This window comes from Rhincodon typus, chromosome 37 (assembly GCF_021869965.1).
Source record: "Rhincodon typus isolate 14 chromosome 37, sRhiTyp1.1, whole genome shotgun sequence".
In the NCBI taxonomy this organism is placed as follows: domain Eukaryota; kingdom Metazoa; phylum Chordata; class Chondrichthyes; order Orectolobiformes; family Rhincodontidae; genus Rhincodon; species Rhincodon typus.
In genome coordinates this window covers 21,203,470-21,213,345 of record NC_063368.1, presented here as the reverse complement: position 1 = coordinate 21,213,345, position 9,876 = coordinate 21,203,470, and the positions used below count along the sequence as shown (strand labels likewise).

Sequence of the window (9,876 nt, the reverse complement as noted above, 5' to 3'; positions counted from 1 at the left end):
GGGGGTATTTAAAGGTTATGGAGAGCGGGATATTTGAGTGAATTGGGATCGCGGGGGAAGGCCGCTCCCGATTCTCCAGAGGCCCCGGCCTCAGGCAGCCGGCTCGCCCCACGCACAGGGTCCGATCCCGGGCCTCGGCCTCACTCACCGCCCGGTCCCGCTCGCAGCTTCCGAGAGTCCAGGCCCCCGACCGGCGAGCAGCAGCGACTGAGTCTGCGCAGACGGCGGGCTAATGGTACTGTCCCTGGATCGCGAGCTGGGAACCTTCTAGATCTGGGTTCGAAACCCGTCCACCTGAGGGGCCTCCAATCTGAATCCAGTTTAAAACAAAATCAAACATTACCAGTCAAATCATGATCAGTTACCCTACTCGTTGAGCGCCTCTTTCTCTGCATTCTCTCCACAGATGCTGCCAGACCTGCTGAGTTTGTTAAAGTATAATTGCCGGCTCCCCTCGTTCTTCAAGGACTGCAATTTCCCCCCCACAGTGGTCGAAAACACCCTCGACCGTGTCTCTCACATTTCCCACAACTCATCCCTCACACCCCGTCCCCGCAATAATAACCAAAACAGAATTCCGCTCGTCCTCACGTACCACCCCACCAACCTCCGGATCCAACGCATCATCCTCCGACACTTCCGCCATCTGCAATCTGACCCCACCACCAAAGACATCTTTCCCTCCCCACCCTTATCTGCTCTCCGGAGGGACAACTCTCTCCGTGACTCCCTTGTCTGCTCCACACTCCCCTCCAGCTCCACCACACCCGGCACTTTTCCCTGCAACCGCAGGAAGTGCTACACCTGCCCCTACACCTCCCCCCTCACCCCCATCCCAGGCCCCAAGAAGACCTTCCACGTTAAACAGATGTTCACCTGCACATCTGCTAAGGTTTTCTGTATACTGTATCCGCTGTTCCAGATGTGGCCTCCTCTACATCGGGGAAATCAAGCGGAGGCTTGGGGACCGCTTTGCGGAACACCTACGCTCAGTTCGCACCAAACAACTGCACCTCCCAGTCACGAACCATTTCAACTCCCCCTCCGACTCCTTGGACGACATGTCCATCCTGGGCCTCCTGTAGTGTCACAACGATGCCACCCGAAGGTTATAGGAACATCTCATATTTCGCTTGGGAACCCTGCAGCCCAATGTTATCAATGTGGACTTCACAAACTTCAAAATCTCCCCTCCCCTGACCGCATCCCAAATCCAGCCCAGCTCGTACCCACCTCCCTAACGTGTCCTCCCACCTCAAGCTCCACCCCCATCTCCTACCTACCAGCCAGCCTCATCCCGCCTCCTTGACCTGTCTGTCCTCCCTGGACCGACCTATCCCCTCCCTAACTTCCCACCTACACTCACCTTTACTGGCTCCAACCCCGCCTCCTTGACCTGTCTGTCTCCTCTCCACCTATCTTCTGCTTTATCCATTTTCTATCCGCCTCCCCCTTTCTCCCTATTTATTTCAGAATCCCCTTCCCCTCCCCCATTTCTGAAGAAGGATCTAGACCAGAAAAGTCAGCTTTCCTGCTCCTCTGATGCTGCTTGGCCTGCTGTGTTCATCCAGCTCTACACCTTGTTGTCTCAGATTCTCCAGCATTGGCAGTTCCTACTATCTCTTGCCTGCTCCCCTTCCTGGTTTCCAAGGGCCACTGAATGTGGTTGACTCTTATCTGATGTAATTGTTTGGTGCCACTGTCCATCCCTCACCGACGCTCAGTAGCAGCAGTCTGTACTATCTACAAGATACACTGCAGAAATTCACCAAAGATCCTTAGAAAGCACCTTATAAACCCTTATCCATCCAGAAGGTCAAGGACAGCAGGTATGTGGAAAGACCATCAGCTGCAAGTTGTGCTCCAAACCACTTACCATCACCAGCACTGTTACTTCAGTGTCACTCTGTTTCAAATAACACTGCAGGTATAAATCTTTCTAGTAACACTGTAGGTACAAATGGATCAGTTAATATCAAGTGAAGATTCTAAGTTTTGGTGTCCTTTCATTCATTTTTTTTGTGTGGAAACCACAATTGCAATCTTATTACATAGAAATAGAACAGTACAGGCCCTTCGGCCCACGATGTTATGCCGAACTTTTACCCTAATCCTAAGGTCTATCTAACCTCCACCCCTACCTTATACTATCATCCATATGCCTATCATCCATCGGCCCTACTCTTTCTCTGGTCATTCTCTTATTCCTCACATACATCATTTGGGAGGCAATAGCCTAGTGGTATTATCGTTGAACTGTTAATCCAGAGACCCAGGTGATCTTCTGGGGACCTGGGTTCAAATCCTGCCTAATGGCAGATGGTGGAATTTGAATTCAATAAATATCTGAAATTAAGAATCCAATGATGACTGTGAATCCATTGTTGATTGTCAGGAGAAACCCATCTAGCTTACTAATGCCCTTTAAGGAATGAAACTGCCATCCTTACCTGGTCTGGCCTACATGTGACTCCAGACACACAGCAATGTGGTTGACTCTCAACTGCCCTCTGGGCAATTAGGGATGGTCAATAAATGCTGGCCTAGCCAGTGATGCCCTCATCCCATGAATGAATAAAGAAAAAAAATCTTATTGGCACATAGCAGTTTTATTATAATATACAAATTTCCAGCTTTTCTTCCAAACTTTTACTATCCATCAGATTATAAAAACTGGACAAATATATTTTAATGAAAGCAAAATACTGCTGGAAATCTTAAACGGACAAAGAATGCTGTCAAAACTTAGCAACTGAAGAGGTAAATCAACTGTTAGAGGCTTTGCTGGTTTTTCATTATTTTTATTTTTATTATCATCAATTTTGGTTTGGAGCTACGAACTGGGAACTGAGCTAAAGATGACTTTTCGACTGTGGGTACCTTTTTTTGTTAAAAGGAAAACAGAGCTTTTATTTACTTGTGAGGCCAGGCATGGAAGTTAATTGCAGTTTGATCAAGATTCTGAAAATGCTTCGTCACCAGGGCCAAGCAATTTGTTTAAACAGAAAGCAGAAGTTGGCTACTAACAATGTCAGTCTTCCTGGACCTCTCTGTTTCCATCTCTGGCAACCACCTGGAAAGCGATATCCATTTCAAGCCCACCGACTCCCACAGCTACCTAGAATACACCTCCTACCACCCACCTTCCTGCAAAAATGCCATCCCCTATTCCCAATTCCTTTGCCTCCGCCGCATCTGCTCCCAGGATGAGGCATTCCACTCCTGAACATCTCAGCTGTCCTCGTTTTTCAAGTACCACAACCTCCCCCCCATCAGCGGTCGAGAACGCCCTCGACCGTGTCTCTCGCATTTCCCACAACTCATCCCTCACACCCCTTCCCCACAAAAACAACCAGAACAGAATCGCCCTCATCCTCACGTACCACCCCACCAACCTCCAGATCCAACGCATCATCCTCCGACACTTCTGCCATCTGCAATCCGACCCCACCACCAAAGACATTTTTCCCTCCCCACCCTTATCTGCTTTCTGGAGGGACCACTCTCTCCGTGACTCCTTTGTCCGCTCCACGCTTCCCTCCAGCCCCACCACACCAGCACTTTTCCCTGCAACCGCAGGAAGTGCTACACCTGTCCCTTCACCTCAACCCCATCCCAGGCCCCAAGAAGACTTTCCACATCAAGCAGATGTTCACCTGCACATCTGCTAATGTGGTATACTGCATCCGCTGTTCCCGTTGTGGCCTCCTCTACGTCAGGGAAACCAAGTGGAGGCTTGGGGACAGCTTTGCGGAACACCTATGCTTGGTTTGCACTAAACAACTGCACCTCCCAGTCGCAAACCATTTCAACTCCCCCTCCCATTCCTCAAACGACATGTCTGGGCCTCCTGCAGTGCCACAACGATGCCACCCGAAAGTTGCAGGAACAGCACCTCATATTTCGCATGGGAATCCTGCAACCCAATGGTATCAATGTGGACTTCACAAGCTTCAAAATCTCTCCTCCCCCTACCGCATCCCAAAACCAGCCCAGCTTGTCCCCGCCTCCCTAACCTGTTCTTCCTCCCACCTATCCCCTCCTCAAGCCCCACCCTCATCTCCTACCTACTAGCCTCATCCTGCCCCCTTGACCTGTCTGTCCTCGTGGACTGACCTATCTCCTCCCTAACTCCCCACCTACACTCACCTTTACTGGCTCCATCCCCGCCTCTTTGACCTGTCTGTCTCCTCTCCATCTATTTTCTCCTTTATCCATCTGCTATCTGCCTCCCCCTCTCTCCCTATTTATTTCAGAATCCCCTTCCTCTCCCCCATTTCTGAAGAAAGGTCTCGGCCCGAAACGTCAGCTTTCCTGCTCCTCTGATGCTGCTTGGCCTGCTGTGTTCATCCAGCTCTACACCTTGTTACCTCAGTACATCAGAATTGGTTTCAGCAAGCCTGGAAATGACATTTATGCTCAAGCAGATGGCAGAAACTAAATGGTAAGTGTGACTTTGTGGAGGAGATGGTCAGTCTGTCGCGGAGAGGTCAGAGTTTGAATTGGGGTTTGAACTGCGTTTTGAGAGAAGAAACCTGGCTGTTGCTGCCAGAGCATGAAGATTTGAAAGCTCCCTGCCCAATCACCCATGAACAGATCTTGGAAGCTCAGGAGATAGAAAAACTATTTCCTCTGATTCAAGTGTTGAGGAAAAAAAAAGGTTATCCAAACAGCCTGGTGAGGAAACATTGGGATCAATTTTGAGGATCTTTGAAGGTTTAAATTTTACTGTGTTGCAAATACTGAAGTAGAAAGGCTGATTTGGTTCGCTGTCTTGACCCCACATTTATACCACATGAGAAGAGAATGCTGAGTGGTTAGCAAATGGTTTGTGGTAGAGACATTACCATGGAAAATGCATCAATGACAATGAACAACAGTTAACCACCAGGCTTTAATTAAATATTATACCAGACAGGTTGTCCCAGCCTCTTCTTACAACTCAAATCCTCCAGGATGTCGCCATGAATAGAGGGTTTGAGTTGTAAGGAGAGGCTGGGACTTTATTCACCAGAATGTAGGAGATTGAGGGGTGACTTTATAGAGGTTTATAAAAATATGAAGGGTCTAGATAAGGCCAATGGCAGGTGTCTTTTCCATAGGGTGGTGGATTTCAAGACTGGAGGCCTGTTTTTAAGGCGAGTGGAGAAAGATTAAAAAAGACACGAGGGGCAATTTTTTTTATACAGTGTTTCATGTGTGGAAGGAACTTCCAGACAAAGTGGTGAATGCAGGTACAGTTACAATGTTTAAAAGACATTTAGGTAAGTACGTGAATAAGAAATGTTTGGAGGGATATGGGCTAAGTGAAGGCAGGTGGGACTAGTTTAGTTTGGGATTATGGTCGGCATGGATTGGTTAGACCAGTCAAGGATCTGTTTCCATGCTGTATGACTCTATGACTGATTGGTTAGGGCAGTGCCTGATAAACAAGCCCATGAATGACTGTCACTTATTTTGTGAATTCGGAACAGGCAGTGTTTGTGCATATTATTTGTCTACAAATAACAGGGCTTTGTATAGATTCTCTTTTAAAAATCATCCCGTTTAGTAATATTATTTTTTGTTAACCAATTTTTCCTAATCAGCCTGTTCAGAGATCGAAACTCCTGGTCCCTGACACCTCTGAATTATAATTTTTAGCCTTCTCTTTAAATCTCTTCATGCCTTCAACCATGGCCTTTGTGCATCTCCTTTCCAAGCTGTCAGCTTGCTCAAGTTCTCCTTTAACATGAAGACAATGTTTTTCTGATAGTCTTCCTGGGAAGCACTGTTGAGAGATATTTGTCTGCTACGGCAAAGGCATATAAATACAAAGAATTGTTACTGATCTTCCTTTGCTCATTTTGCTAGAACTTCATTCAGTCCCTCAGCTGTTTTGAGACCATGTTTACTGTATTATAGTTCCAGGTTGTATGCTGATCTATGGTCAATGTTGGTTGCGGTTGGGGAAACTGGACCACGGTTTCCACCTGTGACTGAATATTATCCTTTGCTGCATTGTCAGTGCCAAGGCACAGCAGGTACCAAGACTGATACTGTATTTCACAGAAGTACCAGATTCCACTGAGTATGTACCAGCAGCTAGAGAATGTTACTATTGGCGTAAAAGGGTGAGAGTACTTAGCTATGACCCTTTGACAAATTTCACATCCATTCTGCACTTAATGCTGGTCACTGGTTGTCTACAGAGCAGAGTGTGACCCTGGTCTATTTCCTCCGGCTGATCATACACAGTTGAAACCAAATGCTTGGTTTGTCGACGTGCTTTGTGTACTGACTGGTAGTTCTGGATTTTTTCTCTGATACCCAAATCCTCGTTTACACTTGGGGTTCTGTCCATCATTGTCTAGAGCATCAGCCAGACCAGAACTACTTGAGCCAAAGACTTGCCCATCTCTCCATCACCTTCCTGCCAATTCCCTTAGTATATCGTTCAAAACCTCCAATATGTGAGGACTGTATGGGTGGCTCAGCGGTTAGCGCTGCTGCCTCACAGCACCAGGACCCGGGTTCAATCCCACCCTTGGGTGACTGTGTGGAGTTTGCACATTGTCCCTGTGTCTGCGTGGGTTTCCTCCCGGTGCTCCGGTTTCCTCCCACAATCCAAAGATGTGCAGGTTAGGGTGGATTGGCCGTGCTAAATTGCCCATAGTGCCTACAGATGTTTAGATTAGGTGGGTTAGACATGAGAAATGCAGGGATAGGGGAATGGGTGGGGGCGGTGTGGACTTGTTGGGCCGAATGGCCTGTTTCCACACTGTAGGAATTCTGAGATATTATTACACATGCCTGGAGCAGGTGGGACTTGAACCCTGGCCTTCCTAATCCAGGGCAGGGACACTACCACTGCACCACAAGAGGGTCCTTTGTATTGGTAGAACATGCAAGTGCACCATTTGCTAATCCTAAATTGTTTGCACAGTCAAGATTATCCAGTAAATGGTGTTCAATATTAAATGTGATTCCATAACTGGGGAGATCCATGATGCAGGACTGTCCATGATTCATTCCTTTGGACATACACCATGCTAAACATCAACCGTGCCTTAAGGATCATCAACTGTGAAAGACGTCACAATAGAAATCAGCACAGGAACAGACCCTTTGGCCCACCAATCCTGTGCTGATTCCCAACCTACATTTAGACTCACTACTTATTGCCCATATGCGGTTTCTACATTCTGTTGCAAGTTGTCCTGACTGAATGTTGCGAACTACATGTTGAATGATGCACTACAGCTCAGGGTAGCTACTACAGAGCCTCAATAGGGAACAATCACTGCCTAAACCTCACAGCCATAATAAAACAGAGGTTGGAAATGGTTGTACCTCTGAGGTCACGTGCCTTACAAGAATACATGTTGTAAATCAAGAATGTTGAATATGCTTTGGGGCATCTCAGGGTGGAATATGGTGTACAAAGAAAAATTGTTTCTTTTGCACTTTTGGTAATTTCTATTTTGAAATGTTTTTTGCCCATGGTCTGCATATTTGCCACAGAACGGGACCAGTAAACCTCAGATAATTACAATTTTATGAAATGGAACGTGTTCTCTGGGGACAAGTTGAATTTCACTGCAAATTCTGCAATATTCAACTTTATGTTTTAAGAACTAATTTTATGAATAAAGTATATTTTTGGGGAAAAAAGCTGAATTAAAATGCTGACCAACCTTCTAGATAACAAGATGATCAGAGGATTAGATAGGGTGGATAGTGGGAGCCTTTTTCCTCGGATGGTGATGGCTAGCACGACGGGACATAGCTTTAAATTGAGGGGTGATAGATATAGGACAGATGTCAGAGGTAGGTTCTTTACTCAGAGAGTAGTAAGGGCGTGGAATGCCCTGCCTACAAAAATAGTAGACTCGCCCACTTTAAGGGCATTTAAATGGTCATTGGATAAACATATGGATGATAATGGAATAGTTTAGGTTAGATGGGCTTCAGATTGGTTTCACAGGTCAGCGCAACATCGAGGGCCGAAGGGCCTGTACTGCGCTGTAATGTTCTATGTTCCGAACATCAACTCTGTTCATCAAGGTGCAGCATGTTCATTGTTTTTACTTTCAGAGCGGGTTGTCCATTATCCTAGCATTAATACTCACTCTGGGTGAATGCTTTGTTTCTTTAGGACCATTACTACTACTTTTTCCTTTTCTTCTTTTCCTCTGCTTCCCTGCCTCCTCTGAGCAATGGGGAAAAAAAAAATTTCTAAATTCCTTCAGATCTGAACAGTGAGATTCTACTTAAAACTTTTACTCTTTCTGTCTCTAGAGATGCTGCCAGACCTACACGGTTATCTCCTGTCCTTGAATGCTGGAAATCAAAAGCACATTTTGCTTAATTTAATATTTTCATAAAATCATAGAATCCCTACAGTGTGGAAACAGGCCCTTTGGCCCAACAAGTCCACACTGACCCTCAGAGCATCCCACCCAGACCCATCTGCCTAATCTACACATCTGTGAACACTATGAGCAACTTAGCGTGGCCAAACCACCTAGCCTGCCCATCTTTGGACTGCGGGAGGAAACCGGAGCACCCGGAGGAAACCCACGCAGGCACGGGGAGAACATGCAAACTCCACGCAGACAGTCGCCTGAGGGTGGAATTGAACCCAGGTCCCTGGCACTGTGAGGCAGCAGTGCTAACCACTGAGCCACCGTGCCACCCCTGATGGGCGTATTGTTGGTCCTGTGAATCTAATCTATGCTTCACCCATTCGCATCAACATTGATTGACCCCATGTAGCACTTTTCTGTTCAGAACTCTGGTGCTCCCTCAGCATTCACTCTTGGAAGCCAGCAGCCTAATTTATTTTCCTGGGTGTAGGGTCTGTTGGAATTCCCTCTTTTCCATGCAGGATTGAAATACCTGGGAAAAAAACTGTCAGTTCTGGGGTTGGGAGAATGAATCCCTACAGGAGAGGATAAATGGAGGTAAAAGGAACCACTCAATTATGCTTTTTAAAGTTATTGTTTATTCTGAAAAAAAATCCAAAAGTAAGAAATGTATGATAGTAGAAAAACAGCCCTTTGATAACATTCAAGTAGTAGTTTATATATTAACAGCATGAAAAAAAAGAATTCCCTGGCAATGAATCCTAAAAGTTTGTCACTCACATTTCTACATGACATTTTAAAAGCTTTTACAGTTCAGCTTGAAGACATTATACCTCAGATACAGGGTGCTGAACAGTGAAACCACAGCACAGTGCAACAACCCCAAATTACTGTTAGCACTGCAGGTCACAACCACCTCAGTGCCAGTTTATAAATGCTCAAGGATTGTGTCAGAATACACATCATTTTGAAGAAAGGTGGGTGACTGCATACAGGAAGGTTGTGGGTTTGACCCCCATCTGTGCAAATGTCTTATAGCCATAATAGGAGGGATCCAGTGACAGTTGGAAACCATACTGAAGTGAGGCACAGCAAGGGTGGGAAACATATTGGAAGAATTACACGTTATAAAATGGATATAAAACCTGATTATCTTGGGAAGTGTTAATAGATCTGATGGTCACCTCCCTCTGGAATAGTATCTTTCTTTTTGCAAACTATTTCCTATGGATGCTGCCAGTCAGTGGTTGTAGCACATTCAGCCACCCAGAAACAAGCAATTTAATACAAGATCATAAAATTGCCAAGTTAAGACATGTCAAAGACAATCTGACAATTATCCCACAAAGGATAATTAGGACATCAATGCCTTGTTTAGTCGCACATTTAAACAAGTCACAAGATTGAAGCACGGATGAAGAGGCGAGTCCTAAGACCCGAATAGGGCAGGTTCAACAGTGAGGCACTTTATGCAGAGACCAGAGTTCATTGACCTAAATCAATTTTAACGTATTGAAGATAAAGGCAT

The 9,876-nt window shown here is 45.9% G+C and overlaps 1 protein-coding gene across 1 annotated transcript in view; it reads right to left on the bottom strand.

The window, feature by feature from the left end:
* Positions 1-8,966: 8,966 nt before the first annotated feature.
* LOC125487143 (apoptosis regulator BAX-like) overlaps positions 8,967-9,876 on the bottom strand; it is an 11,762-nt gene continuing 10,852 nt past the window's right edge. Inside the window, exon 5 of the mRNA XM_048617388.1 lies at positions 8,967-9,876. This exon is cut by the window's right edge and continues 3,694 nt beyond it. The gene's annotated coding sequence lies outside the window, so the exon portion shown is untranslated.